The following is a 5,718-nucleotide window of genomic DNA, read 5'->3' as shown; positions in this document are numbered from 1 at the left end:
ATGTTCAGATAATAGGCTTAGTGATGATGTTTGTATCTATGTTTAGATTCCTATGAAAAAGCCAGAAGAAAGCTGGTGAAGTTTTGTAAAGGCAACAGTTTGGAGTCTACTGATGAGGACAGTGTACGGAAAAGAGTGTATGTTTCCTCTGTTCTTTGTTCTCCTTTTATAGCCTACTGCTTATTTGCACTGCACTTTTAAAAAACTGATTACACTTAATGTGTCCAACAGACCATCATCAAAATATGTAAATGGATTTACATCTGATACAGCCCCAGGAAGACCTCCAGTGCAGGGCTCAACAAGCTGGCTCCACACAGGTACAGACGAAAACATACAGTGGTCATTGCATCATTTCCCAACATATCTGGTCACCACAGATTCCTTAAATCCAAGACTTGGGAATATGGTCCCCTTAGAATTAATTAAAGTAATGTCCTGTGTATAAGCCACAGGAGAGTGTGTTATGCAAGTTAAAAAAACATTAATATCATATTAACTGCTCTCGTGGATTAACCTGAAGAAATTTAGCAAAATAAATGTATAAACTGTGGCCAATAGTTGGGAAATTACAGTACAAGGTTATATCTGACATATCTGTCAAAATTGAATTGTAGTAAACTATATTTAATTCCAAGGGGAGGATATGTTGAAAGCAACTTTTGAACATCGGTCACTTTCCTGTTGCTTGAGATCGCAGCAAAACTCTGGATGGAAGTAAATGTTGTGATGTTTGGCAATGTATTGTACATTGTACTGATTCTGTTTCTTACTGTTCCATATGCAGAGACAATGGAAAGACCAAAAAAAAAAAAATTCTGTAGTAATGGAGCCAAAAGCCTGAACTTGCCAGCCATACCACCATTTGCACCATCAGCACCTGCTGTGACAGTCCCTGAACCAAGACAAGATGGTACGTAGAATTATTACAAACCTTTTACAATAGTTTTTTTTTTTTTACAGGAGTTTTTTAGTAATGACCTTTAGTCTCTAACATGGATTAGAAACTGTTCAAGGAACAAAATAAAATGTATTTAACCAAAAAGGAGAATAAAACCAACTTCGCCTGGCTAAGTTGTATTATTTTCGATAAACCTTTTAAGCCCTGCTTTTAACAATTAGCCTTAAAGGGATAGTTCACCCAAAAATGAAAATGCTGTCATCATTTACTCACCCTCAAGTTGTTTCAAACCTGTATGAATTTATTTTTTCTGCTGAACACAAAAGAAGATATTTTGAAAAATGTCTGTAACCAAACAGTTGACTTCCATAGTATTTGTTTTCCTACTATGAAAGTCAGTGGGGTCCATCAACTGTTTGGCTACAGACATTTTTCAAAATATCTTCTTTTGTGTTCAGCAGAAAAAAGAAAGTCATACAGGTTTGAAACAACTTGAGGGTGAGTAAATGATGACAGCATTTTCATTTTTGGGTGAACTATCCCTTTAATATCAATGTGCTTTGATTTACAACTACAATTTAAAGGGATACTCCAAAGGGATATTTTACAACTCCCCCAGAGTTAAACAGTTGAGTTTTACCGTTTTCAAATCCATTCAGCCGATCTCCGGGTCTGGTGGTACCACTTTTAGCATAGCTTAGCATAGATCATTGAATCGGACAAGACCATTAGCATCTCTCTCAAAAAAAATGACCAAAGAGTTTCGATATTTTTCCTATTTAAAACTTGACTCTTCTGTAGTTACATCGTGTACTAAGACCGACGGAAAATGAAAAGTTGCGATTTTCTAGGCTGATATGGCTAGGAACTATACTCTCATTCCTGCGTAATAATAAAGAAACTTTGCTGCCATACCATGAGTCCAGCAGGCGTAATGATATGATGCAGGATTGTTCCAGTGCACCTATGCAGTCATTCTGGAGGTGGGGGGGGGAAGCGAAAGGATCCTAAAATTCTCGGGCCAGCAGCATGTGTCCAAATTTTAATCTTAACCTTTCTATTTCATCAGAAACGATCTGAAAACAGGGCTTTAAGTGTAAAATACCGAACTTGTCCTTTAATGCCAGCAACACGTCTCAAAAAAAAGCTTGGATGGATTCAACAAAAGGCTGGAAAAGTTATGTTATGATAAAGACAACAAAAGAAGAGATGCAGTCTCTCTCTTTATACGTTCAATTCTGTGTAGTTATAATGTTGCATTGTATGTTTGTCTGAATCAGAAAGAGAACTCCGGCTCTACCAGATGCTGGAAGAGATAAAGGGTCAAGTCAGGCAGAATACGCTCCTCCTTCAGGCCATTATGCGAAGAGAGAATGCAGCTGAAGTTGTAAATGAGGAGTTTCAGTTTCCATTAAGGAGCATGACAGGCATAAAAGATCTGGAGGATAGGCTGTCAAACAGAGACACACAACGTTCTCTGGTAAATTCAAATGATGTTCTGTTACTTCACTTAAAAGAATACAAACATTGTAGAGATCTAGACCTGATTTACTGATGCTTAACACATTTTTTTTTTTCATAGACAAGATATCTTACCAGCTTGGGTGGAACATCTGCCAAAGACATTGTCCACAGAATCATGAGGGAAATAATAACCAATGAGTTGGCCAACAATTTTAACTGGCAAGGGAGAGGACAGAAGAGCCCATTTTCTACACTCTTGCTAGCAAAAGTTGTCATAGGTGATATGTTTTAAAAAACATTCAAAACATAGACATAACTTTGAAATAGCAAAAGTGGAAACAACTCCTTACATATAATACACATAATGTGTCATTGAATGAAATACAATGCAAGTCAATGAAAGAATGCCAATTAATCCACTAATCATACAGAACTCAACAAAATACACCTCAGATATGATCTGTCTGCTAACCCTCTGTTTAATTCTCTGTTTAATTTTCTTTAATTTCATGCTGACAGATGCAGCCAAAAAACAAGGAACAAAAGTGGTGGAAGCCGAGGAAAAAATAAAAACCTGGCTGAAGTATAGTGGAGACCGAAATGGAGGAAGAAAAAAAAGAGCAACAGAAAAAGGTACACAAGCCCTTTTTAAGGCTGATCAAATATGTTATTAATTATTATTACATGGCTTGGCTGAATTCCAATATAGAATGCGGTCTGTTATTTCTTGATAACAGACCGGTGCGAAGTATAACAGACCGTTGCCAGACATTTTCTTTGGCGGAAGCAATACAATCGTTTTTAAATCAATAAACTCCTTTTTAAATCAATAATTCGTGGCAAATTATTTATTTATTTTGTAGGTAGCCATGTAATAAGCAGGATAATGTATAGAGAGGCGGTCGTTATAGCGAATAACAACCCCTTCAGGCTGATTCAAGACCCCTCCGCTTCGCGTCGGGGTCCTGTTCAGCCTGTCGGGGTTGTTATTCGCTATAACGACCGCCTCTCTATACATTATCCCTTACTTATATATATATTAATATATAAGTTTTAAGTAATTTACATTTTGATAATTAATATATTTTTTCTTTAACACAGAAAAGCAGATGCCTCAAGCAGATTCCAGCAGCTGTGAAAGTGAATGTAAGTGTCTTCCAATGATTGTTTTTTCTTCCTCTGTCTAACCTCACCGCTAAACAGAAGTGTATTTCATCTAGGCGTACACTGCATTAAGATGTATAAAAAATTTGTTACCCCAACATGATAAATTTCTTGCAGAAAACTTTTTTTTCTGTTTTGGGTTGTGTAATTAAAATAGAACAACACATCTTAAATGTTCTAAAAAGTTGTTTGTATGTTGTTGTTTTTTTGTTTTTTTTTACAGGAGTATATGCTGCTACTTCTCCTCTGCTCCGTCTTCATCATCAGAGCCACACACAATCTCTAATTCACTTCAAATCTGCAAAAAACTCTTTTTGGTCTTCTTCTGCATTTTCTTTGCCACCTTTTTTGTCACTTTTTGGTTCCTTGTTGATTTCTTTGACTTTGTTTTATTTTTCTTTGCATTTTTTCCGCTGCCTTTATGTAGTTTTTTTCTACTTTTTTGTCGATTGACTCATCGTTGCAAATCCAGAATGAAAATCTGCAGAATGTATCTGTATATAATGTCTATTTTGTCAAAATACAAAATGTTATTTTGTATATAATGTCAAAATTAATGAGTTAATTTTGTTACCAATAAATAGGTTCTATATCCAATTCAGTTTGTTTGTTGTGCCATCTCTTAATGCAATTCCTTCCCAATGCCTATTTATTTATAAGTTTGCAGATTTACTATTTATGAAGTTGGCAGATGGTTAAAATAGGCTATATTTTTTCATTTGTTTGAAGGTCTGCTGGCTGTCCAATGACATGGTTGGCCCAATGTTGTTTTAGTGGTTTTTAAGTTGGCAGAAGGTTGGTAAGGTATTTTTTAGGTTGGCAGAAGGTCTGCTGGCCATCCAATAACATGGTTGGCCCAACGTTGGCCCAATGTTGTTTTAGTGGTTTTTAAGTTGGCAGAAGGTTGGTAAGGTATTTTTTAGGTTGGCAGAAGGTCTGCTGGCCGTCCAATAGCATGGTTGGCCCAACGTTGGCCCAACGGACAAAATTACGTTGGGCCAACGTCAGCACCCAACGTTGGCCCAACACAACAACAGACGTCGGGCCAACGTTGGGCCAACGTCTGTTTGCTACCTGGGTTCTTACTCAACCCATACGGAAAAAAGTTACCACATGCAGCTACAAGGTACGAGATATTCACAATTTTTCGCTTGGTATTCAGTAACATTAGCTAGAGTAATGTTAGATATAACGTTAGCTCAACTCGCCCCGCTCACTCCCGGGTAACGACGTTATAAAACTGAACTGACTGCGGTGAAGCGGCGTCTTCTTTAAGTTACTCAATCCATAAAGAAAATAGTAACGTTACCACATGCAGATACACGGCACTATTTTCAATGGAAAAACAAACATGGTGAGTAGAATCGAGTAGAGCTGAGCTTGTAACGTAGCCTAACGTTAATGGAAAACCACCACAATGACGATAGCTCAAATAACGTTAGCCCAGACTGTTAATAATAAGCATTAACGTTAGCCCGATCAGTTAGCTCAGGTTATTATTGCATTGATTACACGTGCTACTGGACAGACCGCTGTCGTAACATTATTAGGGCTTTGCTGTCTTGTAATCGGGGGTCTTGAAGCCGTGGTTTGCACACTAGCATAAACGAAGTTTGTAACTTTAGATTTTACGGCCACTGAATAAACACAAGCACATTTTAGTTGAAATATGGGCTTTAATTAAACGACAATGCTGGTATCTTTAATTATGTGAGTCAGCTATATTTGTGAGATAAGCTGAATATAGCATCTGGTATGCTCATATGTTATAACATTACTTTGTGCTTGGCAAACCAGGTTGGAAGAGCAGTCATGTAACTGTCTGTATCTAAAATAAACTGCGCGTGCGCAACTAAATCCAACCAGCATCGTCATAAAATATATTTTTTTTCCGGAGCCTGGGTTCTGTTGAAAAGCTTTCAATGCTCTCTTTGTCTTCAGAAAAGGCAGCAAATTATCAGTAGTATTAAAATTAAGTTAACCATTTTGTTTGTCTCAAATTACATGTGGCTGCCTGGCAGACTATATGGACTAAAATAATAATAGATTTTTAATTTGGCATTTGTGTAATTGGTAATACATTTGGTAATGTTTACGTTTTTTATTCCCTAGCCTAGCCCTCTGCCACAGCTGCTGATATCCAGAGAGAGAGAGAGAGACCTATCCAGCACACCTTGCTTAATTGTGCA

General features: G+C 37.1%; 1 long non-coding RNA gene across 1 annotated transcript; it reads left to right on the top strand.

The window, feature by feature from the left end:
- The first annotated feature begins 805 nt into the window (after positions 1-805).
- LOC311085614 lies at positions 806-2,548 on the top strand. Its single transcript, XR_014606884.1, has 3 exons — positions 806-913; positions 2,182-2,381; positions 2,484-2,548. It is a non-coding gene; the product is annotated as an uncharacterized lncRNA (long non-coding RNA).
- Positions 2,549-5,718: the final 3,170 nt, after the last annotated feature.

The sequence above is a fragment of the Abramis brama genome, assembly GCF_963993115.1.
Source record: "Abramis brama genome assembly, chromosome: 6".
Taxonomy (NCBI): domain Eukaryota; kingdom Metazoa; phylum Chordata; class Actinopteri; order Cypriniformes; family Leuciscidae; genus Abramis; species Abramis brama.
This window is presented reverse-complemented; position numbering and strand designations above follow the sequence as displayed.